Source organism: Phyllostomus hastatus, unplaced genomic scaffold (assembly GCF_019186645.2).
Source record: "Phyllostomus hastatus isolate PE091 unplaced genomic scaffold, TTU_PhHast_1.1 phas_contig_30, whole genome shotgun sequence".
Classification (NCBI taxonomy): domain Eukaryota; kingdom Metazoa; phylum Chordata; class Mammalia; order Chiroptera; family Phyllostomidae; genus Phyllostomus; species Phyllostomus hastatus.
Window position 1 is genome coordinate 7,412,639 of NW_025333841.1, and position 16,484 is coordinate 7,429,122.

Here is a 16,484-nt window from a genome sequence, read left to right on the forward strand (position 1 = left end):
AGGGCTATTTCATAATTGTGAGTTCCTCAGGAGAGAAAAATGCTTACAAAACAAAAGGCAGTCAAGTGAATAAATATAAGGTTATGGTGAACAGTTCATTTAATCTATGTATACAGTTGCTAACGTGTAGCGCATTGGGGTTTTTCCGAAATCACACACAGCAACCATGTGCCCCAGAGTTACTGGGGCCCAATTCACTAAACAGCAAACAACATACTGTGGCAGGAAAAGAAAACCCCCATGAAAAAGCTTCTATGCTCTGCAGCTTCATTGATAAGCAGTGCCCTCTGTAACTCTTGCAAAATTTCACAGTGCCTTTTTGTTTTAGGAGCTGACTAGCAGCCATTCCTAAGGCAACAGTGTTATCTCAAGGCCAAAACACTGACCTTCGCTTCTGCTTCTGTATGCTTGCTTTAGCAGTTCCCCCCTCCCTTTTTGCCTTGTAACAAGTATTTAAAGGAAACTCCCACTTAAACTCTTTGCTCAGAGAATTTGGGTAGTTAACCCTTCTGAGCCCAGGTGTAATAAAAGTTTGTGCCTCGCCATCTCTCCCTGCAAGAGTTATTTTCTGCAACATTCTTGTTCCCTGACTGGGAAACGACTCACGTGAGCAGGCATTTTGCCTCTGGTGAAGGTGACCGAGGGGGTTGGCGGGGGAGCCCTGCTGCAAGGGAAGGAGTACGTGCCCCGGTTGTTTTGGGCTTCCCTGGGGCGGAGACTCCTGTGCCACATCCCCACCACTCTAAGATCCGGGCGGAGGGGGAGAGAGGAACCATGAACTGTTGGAGGCACCAATCAGAATCGGTAAGTGCCCCAGGGACTGGACCCGAGACCAGAGAGAGATTGATCACCTCTCAACTGGAAAATTCAGGAGTCTGGGCCAAGACCCAGACCATCAGACTCCTACTTGGGGGAGGAAACTCTGTGTGACTGTGTTTGTGAATGTATCTGTGAATGCACGAACCAGCCAGGCTTACGGAGTCTGATCGGGCCCTCACCTGCGGTGGGCGTGCGAAAGATCCCCTTTTCCTTTGTTTGTCTGCACCAATCGGGAGAATTCATCATGGGGTGGGGGTGGGGGTTCTGCCACAGTACTATATTGCATGAATGTTGAAGATTGGACAGCAAGCCATGTGGGTGTGCTGCCATTTTGGGTAAAATGGAGGACGAGCCACGTGAGTGCCCCACCACGGAGGGTGGAGCGTGCATGGTTGTCCTCATCTTGGATAATGGGTCACATGAGAGCCCCTCCATCTTGGAACTGGGCAAGGTGCCAGGCTAAGGGCTCTCTTCAGATTATAGGCTTTATGCTGCTGCTGTGTGAGCACTGCATCAGCCTGGTTCTCTGTGTAACTGGTTCTGATAAGAATGGTTCTGGTTCTGAAGGACATGAACTGAAGTCCAAGGGTGAGCATCTGACCTATAGGGTGTTTGCAGGGTCTGAGCTTCAGAAAACTGCAGGATGTCCCTGCAAATCTAGGGAATTTTAGTGAATGATAACTGCAGTGCCAAGGACTTTCGGCTGCCACATGCTGAGTTTAAATATAGTCCTTCCCAGAGTGGGAAAGGAACCAGGATTAAAAGAGAATAATGGTTAAATCTGAATGAGTAAAATTATGCATAAAGAATGTAAAGTTTTAAACCTGGAGTAAAGGAAACCTCAACTATTTGTTTTCTGGTTTTGTGGGAAAAGAACACATTTCTAACATTGGTGTTGTTTCTAATCAGAAACCCTCTGTACTTAAAATCTGTTTAAGGTTGCCTGTAACCAGTTGGGGAGAATGCCTTTGCCACTTGGGACCCAGGAAGGGTCATTTGGAGCTGATGAGTGCTTCAGCCAGAGGCAAAGCAGCATGTGTCTGCCAAAAGACCGGGCCTGAAGGAGCATGTCTCTGTGAGGCACCAATGGACGCACTGGTGCAAGAGAATGCCCCTACCTGTGTATTGTTCCGGAAACTTTGTGTTTTGGATTTTGCTCTGTATCTGCTCTAAAAGGAAACTGAGGATTCCAGGGAAGGTTGAAACTTCACACTCTGTAGGAAAGTAAATAAAAAATATATATGTTTATATATATAAACATATATATATATATGTAGAAGGATATATAAACATATATATATATATATATATATATATATATGAAGAAGGTCTGTGGGAAACTGCAAAAATAAATGGAAAAATAAAAGTTTTAGGAAGGAATTACGTGGTGTTAATTAATAATAGAAAGTATAAGGCATGGAAATGCAATCTTGGTGGATATCAGAAGCTGTATGAAAGAAAAAAATAGAGGGTTTGTAAATGTTGCAGAATGTCTGGAAGTGAAGGTTTTGAGAAGCCCGATGGATATCAGAAAGGAAAGGATTTTCCTTCATGCTTTGTATTTTTCTCCCTACCTGATCCCTCCAGAATTTGGCATTCTGAAGGAGTGAGGGAAGACATAAGGTTTCTTTGCATAAAACCAATAAGACCAGTCGTTAATAGTGGTTTTGTTAACCAAGACTTTGACTGGAATGTCACGTCTGAGGGAGGCGTGTTTGGGTTCTGAGCATCACCAAAAAGCCCTGAGGAACTGGGATTGACTTGAGAAGCTAGTGTAAGCCCACGAGAAAAGCCTGGTACTTTTGTTGGTTGTGCAGTTCATGGCAGTCTTTCCAGGGAAGGAATAAAGGTTGCTTTCATGAAAGATGGCCAAAAAGGAACCTGTGGGAACAATGAAACCCTCAAGGATCTGAGTGAAACAACTTGTACAGGTAAAACCAGATGGCAGATGTGTGGCTTTGCTTCTGTGCCTTGAGGGGTGGACTGAGAAGTCAATCTAAAGGTTCCCTGTGTGAGTTCCAGCAAAGCAGAATTAAAGATCATAAGTAATCCAGGCTGCTATTGGTGTGTTTATGCAAATGAACAGTCAAAATAAAAAAAACAGAATTCAAAGTAGTCCCTTTAATAACAGTGAGGGTGATCCTAAGGAGAAAAATTGTGGTTCAGGGAAAATCACAATGCTCAGTATTATATATCAGAACGACACAGCTAACTATCTTGAAAGGGTCTTTTTGTTTAAAAGTTAAAACTGGTTTTGTAATATCATCAAAGATATACAATTTACAGGTATGGAGGACCTGTCAAATTGACATTGCTAAATGTCATTGCAGAAAAGACCTTGCAACTAAATGACTTCCCAAAAGACAGTCTCACAGGCACAGAGACTGGTTTGGGGACTATTGTGTGAATTAACCTGTGTGTTCTTCTGTTTTCATAGGATGTATGCCTATGACTTCATTACCTGAGTGATTGGTTTCAATATAGGCCTCACTTAAGGAGCCCATTCTTCATCATCGCCCCCTGAAATTCAATGGTTTGGCTGAACTGAGTGGTTGGGTTGGTAAGCAGTTCGAGGGATCTGTGGGCTTCACTTTAGAACTGATTTTCCCTTTTCTGTCTTAATAGCTTGGACAGGAAGGGTTCAAATATCTGAAAGGAGGGAAATCCTAATATATTCCCCTCAGCCTGAGTGAAGTATAATGGGCCATAAGAGTTTTGGATAGGTGTAGCATGCCTTGTACACCTTCCTCCAGATAAACCATTCTTTACCTAAGCCCCTGCCTTTGTTATTTAGTGGTTATGATTTAATTGTGCCTACCAACTCTTTCCAAATCTATCACCTCCAGAGTGTAACCAGGATGCCAACGGACCAATAATGCCAGCCCTTGGACACCAAGCCTGCAACTTCCTGGTAACAGCCAACTGACCAGGATTCTGTAAGGTCCTTCCCCTTACAGGAAGGACTCCCTCCGTGCTGTACCCCCTCTTCAGGGCACCCCTGACCCACAGGTAGGTAGAAAAACATCCATTTCCAGCCAGAAGCAGTTACAAGAAGATGAGGCCTTCATCCATTGTCCTTTAAAAGAATTTAAAGTGGGTGTATATCTAAAATGAGAAATTGTTACAGGGTGCAGCCAAGAGGGGGAACCCCAAATGGGCATTTGAAATGGGGTCCAGAACTCAAGGCGTCCAGGAGATTTTAAGATGTCTTCACCCCTTTCCCCCCAGGTGTGAGTTGGGGGAGGGACACACAGAGCAAGAACATGCAGGGCTGTTTTGTACAGCAACAGCTTTACAGCTAACCCATGGCATAGTCATTTAACATACCTATAGCCTTCAGCTGGTCACTTAGATATGCTGAATAGCTGTGGCCATGCTCTGGGCCAGGGAGATAAAGAAAGCCCCCCCCCCCCAAGATGTGACTGGGAGGCGGGTCCCCCATGTTACAGCACCTGTGTGGGAGCTTGAAGAAGATTGGCTCCATAACATGGGGCCACACCTGCCCAGACCCATGATGGCAGCCGGACGGGAGCAGGTACCGGCCTGTCCAGGATCTGCAGGCTGTCAACAAAGCAGCCATCACCCTCTACCTGTCGTCCCGAACCCGTACACCCTCCTGAGCCAGCTTCTCCCAACAGCAACGTGGTTTAACTGCCTTGATCTGAAGGATGCCTTCTCCTGCATTCCTGTGGCACCTTACAGCCAACCCATTTTTGCCTTTAAATGGAAAAATCCACACCCAGTGGTCAAGACTCAGTTGACCTGGACTAAACTGCCCCAGGCGTTTAAAAACTCCCCAGCCTTATTTGGGGAAGCCCTATCAGGAGACCTGAAGCCCCTCGCTAAGGGGGGCCAGACCTAACAATTCTGCAGTACATGGACGACCTCCTCCTGGCGGTCCATCCCAGGAACAGTGCTGGGAGGGAATGCACACGCTGTTGAAGCGCTTGGCTGAATTAAGGAAAAAACACCAGAAGCACATCCTGAACACACTCCTACTCTTCACGTCGAGTTGCAGAGGGTGCGTGCTGTGTATCTGAAGTGCCCCCACAGCCGTCCACACATTCCTCTGTCATGGCCCTTCACGGTGCTCCATTGGGTTTGCCTGCCCCAGTGGCCTGCAAGCTCCCTTGGGGCTCTGGCAGTGTTGCCAGGCTCAGCGCTCAGCAACCAAGCTTGTCGGAAGTACTCACAGTGTGATTAGGGGCACGGGCAGAAAATGGCAGAGTTGCCAACACCCTCCAGAACCTTGTCTGATTTCTGAGAAAATGTTCGTTCTCCTGAGGAAAAGCCAGCCTGCACCCTGCTGCTGTGGAACTCGGCCCTACTACCAGGCTTTGAAGGGTCCGGACATTAAGCCCTTAGAATGGGGAGAAAATGAAGAGAAAGCCTTCCAAGATATCAAGGGGTGCCTCAGTGATGTTCCTGCCCTTGTACTGTCAGAGCCAGGGCAGCCTTTTGATCTGTATACCCACAAAAGAGACAAGGTAGCCCTTGGATCCTGACCCAGCCTGCTGTACCATGGCAACACCTGGTGGCTCACCTACCTAAGCAGTTGAACCATGTCGCCACCGGCTGGCCACCTTGTCTGAGGGCAGTCACTGCTGCCGTAACCCTCTTGCAAGAGGTAGACAAGTTAACTCTAGGCCAAGAAATCAGTCTTCATGTACCACACGTAGTGAACAGCCTCCTTGCTGGGCAGGGGCATAAGTGGCTGTCAAACCCTAGACTGACTCAGTACCAAGGCATATTCTAAGGAAACCCGAGGGTGCATGTTAAGACCATGAAATGAGTCAATCCAGCCACCTACTTACCGGCAGAACTTGGAGAGCTGGACCATGACTGTCTTAAAGTAACTGAAGAAGTCCACACCAGTCGGCCAGACCTCCAGGACCAGCCCCTGGCCCAACCTGATGCCACCCACTACATGGATGGAAGCAGCTGTATGGTTGAGGGCAGGAGAGTCGCCAGGTACGCAGACCAGGAAACTGGACTTCCCTGGACAAACTTACTGCTGCTAGCATTGCCTAGGTTGCAGGAGTCACCCCTTGGATCCACTACAGCCGGGCCAAAACAGCAGCAGATCCCGAGGACGCAAGGACTAGGCCTGTGCCTAGAATACCCACGCTAAGGCACCAGAGGACGCCAGCCAGTAAAGAAAACACCAAGGATGGACCATTGTTCCACAGGGTACCTAACTTTAATTAGCACCTTCACAGGAGCATTGGGAATTAAACTAGTGACTGTGGCCCCTGCGGAATGGAATCCCCGCAGAGCAGGTCACCCTAGAAATAGTTTATCTCTGTTTGGTCTCTGCATTTAGATTTATTGTATGTTTTGCTTAACAAATGTAGCCCCTGTGTCATCCCCAGCCTGCAAATGTAATACCCCCGGACATAGAATTATGCTCAGTGGTAGAGTGGTCTCTTACTATCTCCCAGGGCTAGCTTTCAGCTCCTCCACTGACATGCCATGGGGTTCTGTTCAGCCACAGCAATCCTCTGAACTTGGGGAGGGAAGGTATACCGGACTGGAGTAACATCCAGGACCATAGGATACCAGACCCGGAGGTGTCAGGCATATGGGACCCTGCATCCTCCGGACCTTGTTCCAACACCTAGGGCTACAGCGACTAGTAGGGCAGCTGCCAAAGTGCTAGCCCTCCAGTGGTACCAACACCAGTATCAATAGTTGTAACCCTCCCAAGGACCTCAGCCTTATAGCCAGGTATATAGTGATGCTAAAAGGGATAAAACACCTTATAGCATCAAAGCGGGGAATGTGGCAGGAAAAGAAAACCCCCATGAAAAAGCTTCTATGCTCTGCAGCTTCATTGATAAGCAGTGCCCTCTGTAACGCTTGCAAAATTTCACAGTGCCTTTTTGTTTTAGGAGGTGACTAGCAGCCGTTCCTAAGGCAACAGTGTTATCTCAAGGCCAAAACACTGACCTTCGCTTCTGCTTCTGTATGCTTGCTTTAGAAGTTCCCCCCTCCCTTTTTGCCTTGTAACAAGTATTTAAAGGAAACTTCCACTTAAACTCTTTGCTCAGAGAATTTGGGTAGCTAACCCCTTTGAGCCCGCACTTAATAAGTTTGTGCCTCACCATCTCTCCCCGCAAGAGTTATTTTCCGCAACAATACAAAGTAAGAAAACAGCACAGAGGGGTACCTACAGGGCTAAGAGGTTTCTGCAAGCTGTATTACCCCCTGAAACCATATGCATAGTGGGCCCTATACTCCTATGATAAAGTATTCTAGGGTGTGTGCACAAATCTAAGTGGGAATGGAAATGAATGGAGATTCCCAAGATTCCTCTGAGAGTCCAAAGTGGAAGCCTTCTTAACCAACATCATTTGGCCTCTTCTGACCCCTACCCCAGCTCCTTCACCTCCTGCAACATCTCTATTTCTATAGTCTGGAGAGCAGTGGACTGAACAGAGAAGGTAAGATAGATCAGCATGGGAGAAACATATGTGTCTCTCTGAGCCAAGAACTTACAGGTGTTTTTCATCTGATCCTCAAAACAACCCTGGGGAGTAGGGATTATTAATGCCTCTATTTTACAGATGAGGACACAAAGACTCCAACAAGTGAAGGGACCTGTCCAGAGTTATGCAGCTGAAACAGGAAGAGGAAGAATTTTAATCTAAGTAGTCTGACTTTAATTCCCATGTTCTTTTTACCATATCATCAGGTTGCTTTTCAAATGAGGTGGTAGCTCCAATGTCACCTCCTCCATGCAAGTTCTAAATTCCCTGTGCCATCAACCGATTTGGATTGCATCATTAGTTTACATCATAATATCTTAAAGGTCTGTATGTGTGTATGCATGTGTTCCTCTGGGAACCCTTGGAAAGCAGGGCCCATTTTTAATACCGATCGTGGGCTCTCAGATGCCCATCACAGGGCTGGTAAGGAACAGGTTATTAATATATTGGTTGCAGTGAGGTGAAATTTGTCTTTTTAAAAATTCTTTTTATTGCCCTGGCTGGCATAGCTCGGTGGATTGAGTGCAGGCTGCAAACCAGGCATCGCAGGCTTGATTCCCAGTCAGGGCACATGCCTAGGTTTCAGGCCATGGCCCCCAGCAACCTCACATTGATGTTTTTCTCTCTCTCTCACTCTCTCTCTCCCCCTTCCCTCTCTAAAAATAAATAAATAAAATCTTTAAAAAATTCTTCTTATTGAAATAACATGTGTATAATATAGTGTTTATCCAAATATCTGGGCACTTCTTTACCCAGTCAATTTGACATACAAAATTAATCATCACAAATATATTTGTACTCTAATTCTTTGTGTGGCTGAATAATATTTCATTGTAGAGATATGTTACACTTTGTTTATTCACTCATCCAGTGATGGACAGTTAGGTTGTTTTCTAACTGTTGGCGATTGTGAATAGTGCTGCTATGAACATTTCTGTATAAGGATATATTGGAATACTTGTTTTCAATTATTTTTGGGTGCATAACTAGGAGTTGAATTGCTGAGTTGTATTCTAACTCTATGCTTAATATTTTAAAGAAGTCCAAAACTGTTTTCCGATGTGGTAGCTGCATTATATTCACACCAGGAATGAACAAGAGTTATAATTTCTTCACAGTGTTGCTAATGCTTGTGATCTTCCTTTTATCTTTTAGAAAAAAAAATCACCATTCAATTTTGTTTGAGTTAATATATTATTGTGGTTTTTATTTATGTTTCAATAATGACTAATGATGTTGAAGCATCTTTTGTGTGTGATTATTATTATTTATATATCTTCTTTTAAGAAATGTCTATTGAAGTCCTTAGCTCACTTAATTTTTTTTTCTTTTGTCATTGTGTTGTAGGAGACATTTATATGTCCTGAAAGTTAAATCCTTATCAGATATGTGATTTTCAAATATTTTATCACCTTTTAGATTGTCTTTTCACTTTTTTGATAATATCCTTTTATGTACAAAGTTTTTAATTTTGATAAAGTACAATATATCTATTTTTTCTTTTGTTGCTTGTGCCCTTAGTTTCATGTATAACCATCCATTTCCAAATCTAAGATCATCAAGAATTAGTCCTGCTTTTGCTCTCTTCAGGTGCCCTAGTGAGAATAATATCATCTTTAAACCCTGTGTGACAATCACTGATATACAACCATGATGCCCAGGGAAGACAGGGTGGCTTGGAAGTCCAACTACTTCCTTAAGATCATCCAACTTCTGGGTGATTATCCAAAATGCTTCATTGTGGGAGCAGACAATGTGGGCTCCAAGCAGATGTAGCAGATTGCATGTTCCTCTGTGAGAGGCTGTGGTGCTGATGGCAAGAACACCATGATGTGCAAGGCTATCCGAGGGCATCTGGAAAACACCCAGCTCTGGAGAAACTGTTGCTTGATGTCCCAGGGAATGTGAGCTTTGTGTTCACCAAGACCTCAGGGAGATCAGGGATATGCTACTGGCCAATAAGGTGCCAGCTGCTAATCCTATTAGTGCCATTTCCCCATGTGTAGTCACTGTGCCAGCCCAGAATGTTCATCTGGAACCCAAGAAGACCTCCTTCTTCCAGTCTTTAGATATTACCACTAAAATCTCCAGGGACACCATTGAAATCCTGAGTGTTGTGCAGCTGATTAAGACTGATGACAAAGTAGGGGCCAGTGAAGCCACACTGATGAACATCTCTCTACCTTCCTTTGGGCTGAGATCATCTAGTAGATGTTTGACAATGGCAGAATCTACAACCCTGAAGTACTTGAAATCACAAAGGAAACTCTGCATTCAACTTGCTGGAGGGTGTCTGCAATGTTGCCAGAATATGATTGCAGATTGGTTACCCAACTGTTGCATCAGTACCTCATTCTGTCATCAGTGGGTACAAGTGGATACTGGCTTTCTCCTTTAAATAATGAGGAAAAGAGTATTATATTTTGTTTCCTTTGTCAGTAAAATCTTGATAACTAAGTGGATATTTTGAGAGAGGACTAAGACCAAATTTTAATCTAGGAATGCATTTAAAGAATACAACACTCCTATGTTCTCCTCTAGGACTTTAATGGTATCATGACTTATATTTAAATCTTTTATCCACCTTAAATATATTTTTGTGTATGGTGTAAGTTGGTGCTCGAGTTTCATTTTTTTGTATGTAGCTGTCCAGCTCTACCAACACCATTTGTTGAAGAGGCTATTTTTGCTCCATTTTATGCTGTTGCTCCCTTTGTCAAATATTAACTGAACATAGAGACTTCAGTTTATTTCTACACTCTCTATTCCATTCCATTGATCCATGTGTCTGTTCTTATGCCAGTTCCAGGCTATTTTGATTACAGTAGCCTTGTAATAGAGTTTGATATCAGGTATTGTGATACTTCATACTTAGTTCTTCTTTCTCAAAATTGTTGCAGCTATTCAGGGTGACTTATGGTTCATATAAATTTTTGAAATGTTTGTTCTGTATCTGTGAAATATGCCATTGATATTTTAATAGGGATTGCATTGAATGTATAATTTGCTTTGGGTAGTATGGACATTTTGACGATGTTAATTCTTCCATTCCATGAACACAGGATATGTTTCCATTTGTTTGTGTCTTCCTTAGTTTCTTTCTTTTTTTATTTATTTAATTTTTTAAATTTTATTTTAATCATTGTTCAAATACAGTTTTCTCCTTTTTACTCCCAGTCCAGCCCCCCCTCCCACCCCTCCCCACTTCCCTCCCATTACCACCCTCCCCTTAGTTTATGACCATGTGTCCTTTAAGTTTGTTCTCGTGAACCCTGCCCACTGTCCCCTGAAATTCCCTATACTCTCTTCTGTGGGCACTGTCAGCCTGTCCTCTATTTCACTGTCTTTGGTGATCTTTTGCTTGTTTCTTTGTTTTGTTGTTTAGGTTCCTGTTAAAGGTGAGATCATCTGGTATTTGTATTTCACTGTCTTCTTTCACTTAGCATAATGTTTTCCAGCTCCATCCAAGCTGTTGCAAAGGGTAGGAGCTCCTTCTTTCTTTCTGCTGCATAGAATTCCATTGTGTAAATGTACCATAGTTTTTTGATCCATTCATTTACTGATGGGCATCTTGGTTGCTTCCAGCATCTAGCTATTGTAAATGGTGCTGCTATGAACATTGAGATGCATAGGTTCTTTTGGATTGGTGTTTCAGTATTCTTAGGATAGAGTCCCAGCAGTGGAATTGCTGGGTCAAAAGGCAGATCCATTTTTAGTTTTCTGAGGAAGTTCCATACTGCTTCCCATAGTGGTTGTACCAGTCTGCAGTCCCACCAACAGTGCACTAGGGTCCCCTTTTCTCCACAACCTCTCCAACACTTGTTGTTTGTTGCTTTGTTTATGATGGCCATTCTGACTGGTGTGAAGTGGCATCTCATTGTGGTTTTAATTTGCATCTCTCTGATAGCTAGCGATATTGAAAATCGTTTCATGTGTCTTTGGATTTTCTCTATGTCTTCTTTGGAGAAGTGTCTGTTCAAGTCCTTTGCCCACTTTTTAATTGGATTCCTTGTCTTCTTAGAGTGAAGTCGTGTAAGTTCTTTATATATTTTGGAGATTAAACCCTTGTCTGAGGTATCATTGGCAAATATGTTTTCCCATACAGTTGGTTCTCTTTTTATTTTGATACTGTTTTCTTTAGCTGTGCAGAAGCTTTTAATTTTGATGAGGTCCCATTTATTTATTCTTTCCTTTATGTCCCTTGCTCTAGGGCACAAGTCAGTAAAAAAGTTTCTTCGTGAAATATCTGAGATTTTCCTACCTACGTTCTCCTCTAGGACTTTAATGGTGTCACGATTTATATTTAAGTCTTTTATCCACCTTGAATTTATTTTTGTATAAGGTGTAAGTTCGTGCTCGAGTTTCATTTTTTTTCACGTGGCTGTCCAGTTCTCCCAATACCATTTGTTGAAGAGGCTATTTTTACTCCATTTTATGTTGCTGCCTCCTTGTCAAATATTAATTGACCATAGAGACTTGGGTTTATTTCTGGGCTCTCTGTTCTGTTCCATTGGTCTTTGTGCCTGTTTTTATGCCAGTACCAGGCTGTTTTGACTACAGTGGCCTTGTAGTATAGTTTAGTGTTGGGTATTGTGATCCCTCCTACTTTACTCTTCTTTCTCAAAATTGCAGCAGCTATTCGGGGTCATTTATAATTCCATATAAATTTTTGAAGTGTTTGTTCGATGTCTGTGAAATATGCCATTGGTACTTTAATAGGAATTGCATTGAATGTGTCAATTGCTTTGGGTAGTATGGACATTTTGTGTCTTCATTGATTTCTTTCCTGAGTGTTATGTAGTTTTCTGAATACAGGCCTTTTACCTCTTTGGTTAGGTTTTTTTCTAGATATTTTATTTTTCTTTTTGCTATTTCAAATGGGATTTTTTCCTTGATCTCTGCTTCTGCTGTTTCATTGTTGGTGTACAGAAATGCCTTTGATTTCTGGATATTGACTTTCTATCCCGCTGTTTTGCCAAATTCATTTCTTAGATCAAGCAGTTTTTTGGTAGAGTCTATAGATATTCTATGTATACTATCATGCCATCTGCAAACAGTGACAGTTTTGTTTCCTCCTTTCCGATTTGGATGCCTTTTATTTCTTTTTCTTGTCTGATTGCTGTGGCTAAAACTTCCAGTACTATATTGAATAGAAGTGGTGAAAGTGGACAGCATTGTCTTCCTGATCTTAGTGGAAAAGATTTTAGTTTCTGCCCATTGAGTATGATGTTGGCTGTAGGTCTCTCATATATGGCCTTTATTATGTTGAGGAATGCTCCCTCTATTCCCACTTTGCCGAGTGTTTTTTATCATGAATGGGTACTGTACCTTATCAAATGCTTTTTCTGCATCATTGATATAATCATGTGGTTTTTGTCTTTGCTTTTGTTTATGTGATGTATTACATTTACTGACTTGCGAATATTGAACCATCCTTGCAACCCTGGAACGAATCTCACTTGTTCATGGTGTATGATCTTTTTAATGTATTGTTGGATGCGGTTTGCCAGTATTTTGTTGAGGATTGTAGTGTCAATGTTCATCAGTGCTATTGGCCTGAAGTTTTCTTTCTTTGTTGTGTCTTTATCTGGTTTTGGAATTAGGATGATGTTGGCCTCATAAAAAGAGTTTGGGAGACTCCCATCTTTTTGGATTTTTTGGAATAGTCTGTGAATGATAGGGGTTAGCTTATTCCTTAAATGCTTTGTAGAATTCTCCTGTGAAACCATCTGGTCCAGAGCTTTTGTGTGTTGGGAGTTTTTTTATTACTGCTTCAATTTCTTTTGTTGTTATTGGTCTGTTCAGGCTTTCTGCTTCTTTTTCATTGAGTTTTGGAAGATGATATTTTTCTACAAATTTGTCCATTTCACCTAGGTTTTAAAATTTCTTGGCATACAGTTCTTTGTAGTAATTTCTTACAATCCTTGTATTTCTGTGGTATCTGCTGTAATCCCTCCTCTTTCATTTCTGATTGTGTTTATTTGGGTCTTCTCTCTTTTTTTCTTCATGAGTCTGCTTAAAGGCTTGTCAATTTTGTTTATCTTTTCAAAGAACCAGCTCTTTGATTCATTGATCCTTAGAATTGTGCTTTTAGTCTCTATGTCATTTAATTTTGCTCTGATCTTGGTTATTTCCTTCCTTCTGCTTGCTCTGGGCTGCCTTTGTTGTTGTTCCTTAAGTTCTTGTGGAAGTAGGGTTAGGTTGTTTGTTTGGAATGTTTCTAACTTTTTTAGGTGGGCCTGTATCGCTATGAACTTCCCTCTCAGGACTGCCTTGACTGTGTCCCATAAGTTTTGGGTTGTTGTGAGTTCATTTTCATTTGTTCCCAGAAACCTTTTGATTTCTTCCCTAATATCATTCTTGACCTATTCATTGTTTAATAGCATGCTATTTAATCTCCATGATTTTGAGTGTTTTGGGTTTTTTCCCTTGGGTTTGGTTTCTAGCTTCAGTCCCTTGTGGTCTAAGAAAATGCTTGGTATGATTTCAATTTTCTTGAAATTCTTGAGGCTTGTTTTGTGTCCTATCATGTGGTCTATCTTTGAAAATGTTCCATGTACATTTGAAAAGAATGTATATTTAGCTTCTTTTGGATGGAGGGCTCTGTATATATCAGTAAAGTACATTTCATCAAGGGTATTGTTCAATGCCACAGTATCTTTGTTGATATTTTGTTTGGAAGATCTGTCCATTTTTGATAGTGGGGTGTTAAAATCTCCCACTATAATTGTGTTGCTGTCCATATCTTTCTTGAAGTCCTCTAAGATTTTCTTTATGTATTTGGGTGCTCCTATGCTGGGTGCATATATATTTACAATATTTATGTCTTGTTAGTGGATTCTTTCCTTGAGTATTATGAAGTGACCTTCTGGGTCTCTCTTTATGGACCTTTTTTTGAAGTCTATTTGTCTGATATGAGTATTGCTACCCTGGCTTTTTTTTTCCTGTCCATTTGCTTGGAGGATTTGTTTCCAGCCCTTCACTTTCAGCCTGTGTAGGTCTTTTATCCTGAGGTAGATCTCTTGTAGACAGCAGATATGTGGGTCATTTTTTTTAATCCATTCAGCTATTCTATGTCTTTTGATTGGAGCATTTAATCCATTTACGTTTAAGGTTATTATTGGTAGGTACTTATTCATTGTCTTTTATGTACGTGCGTTCCTCTCTTTCTCTCTCTCTTTTCCTTCCCTTCCCTAAAGCAGTCCCTTTTGAATCTCTTGCAGAGCTGGTTTGGTGGAGGTGTATTCTTTTAGACTTCTTTTGTCTGGGAAGCTTCTTATTTGGCCTTCTATCTTGATTGAGAGCCTTGCTGGATATAGTAGCCTTTGTTGCAGACCTCTGGTTCTCATTACCTGGAGTATTTCTTGCCATTCTCTTCTGGCTTGAAGTGTTTCCATTGAGAAGTCAGCTGTTAGCCTTATTGGGGCTACCTTGTATGTTACTTCCTGTTTCTCCCTTGCTGCCTTTAAGATTCTCTCTTTGTCTTGAAATTTTGCCATTTTAATGATGATGTGTCTTGAGGTGGTCCTCTTTGGGTTCCTCTTGATTGGGACTCTCTGTGTTTCCTGGATTTGTGTGACTTTTTCTCTCATCAAATTAGGGAAGTTCTCCTTCATTATTTGTTCAACTAGGTTTTCGATCCCTTGCTCTTCTTCTTCTCCTTCTGGTATCCCTATAATACGGATATTATTATGTTTCATATTGTCTTGCATTTCTCTTAATCCCGCTTCATTCTTTCTGAGCCTCTTTTCCTTTTCTTGCTCTTTCTGGGTGTTGTTTTCTACTTTGTCCTCCAGCTCGCTAATCCGATCTTCTGCTTCATTGATCCTGCTTTTCATTCTTTCTACTGTGTTCTTCAGTTCAGAAGTTTTATTATTCATTTCCTCTTGACCTCTGTTGCGAGTTTCTATTTCCTTTTTCATGTTTAGTTAGTTTCCAGTGAGATTGATGTAGTTTCCCTCTAATTTCTGATAGCTCATTGTGAGTTCATTGAACTTCCTGATAATCATTGTTTTGAACTCACTATCTGATAGTTGAGTTGCCTCTATTTCATTTAGCATTTTTCCTGAGGCTTCGTCGTTTCCCTTCAATTGGGGGTTGTTTCTTTGTTTTCTCATTGTTTGTGGGTTTCTTCTTTTTTCTTCTTGTTTCTTAAATTGATCTGTTCTGATTCCCTGTAATTATGGTGTGAACTTCTGTGGTAGAATATTTGTGAGATATCAGTGGTGCAATCTCCTTCGTGTATCTTGGTGTTTACAGCTTCCCCCTACTCTTTTTTTGTGATCAGTTGGAGGAGTAAGGTGAAATGGTTTAAGACAGCAAGACAGTGTACTATGACATTTACATTAGCAGCCAGTAGAGAAGAGATGGGTTATCCTTTGGCTCCTTATAGTGTTAACCGTGATCCTCCACCCCACTATCCATGTTTTAGAAAAGATGGAAAGAGGGTAAGACTCTTACTGGGGACGAGAGGATTGTTAGTTGTATCTAGAAAGGTATGAGGCTGTGGGAGGTCAGATTCTAAGGTAGGGTTGGATTAAAGATTAGTATAGAGGAGTAGTGTGTAAAAGAATAGAGACAACCCCTGCAATAGTATAGTTCAGAAAATTGCAAAGTGGGCTGAGATCAGGTAGGGGTATTGAGTAGTATTTACAATTGTATGGACTAGGTCTTATTAACAGTAATAGTAAAGTGACAGTCTTGTGGCAGAATCAATGAGATCTACATAACGAGGATAAAGAGTATAGAACCTTGAGAGGTGTATTAATGGAACACAGATGAAGGATAGTAAATTATCAACACATTGTGACTGAGATACCAGGGGGAACCTATCAAATGACAGTATAACCAGCCAAGCAAAGAAGATTATATAGAAAGAAAAAGAATACCAAAATATTATTAAAATAAAAAATGTCAGAAAAGTGAGAAAAAGATAATACAAATTTACAGTAATGTGCAAGATTAAAAAAAAAGGAAAGAAAAGCAGAAGATGGAGTGCAGGAGAGATACATTTGGAGTGGAAAGAATAATATTAGGATGAATGGAAGAGAAACATAAGGGATTGCAAGGTATAAAAATAATAAGAATTGAAAAATAAAATGTCACATAAAACACAAGATAAAAGCATACAATCAATAATAGCCACAAAACCCAAACCAAACCAAACCAAACAAAACA

At 41.6% G+C, this 16,484-nt stretch overlaps 1 pseudogene; it reads left to right on the forward strand.

The window, feature by feature from the left end:
- Positions 1-8,960: 8,960 nt before the first annotated feature.
- Positions 8,961-9,709, forward strand: LOC123819065 (annotated as a pseudogene).
- The last annotated feature ends 6,775 nt before the right edge of the window (positions 9,710-16,484 follow it).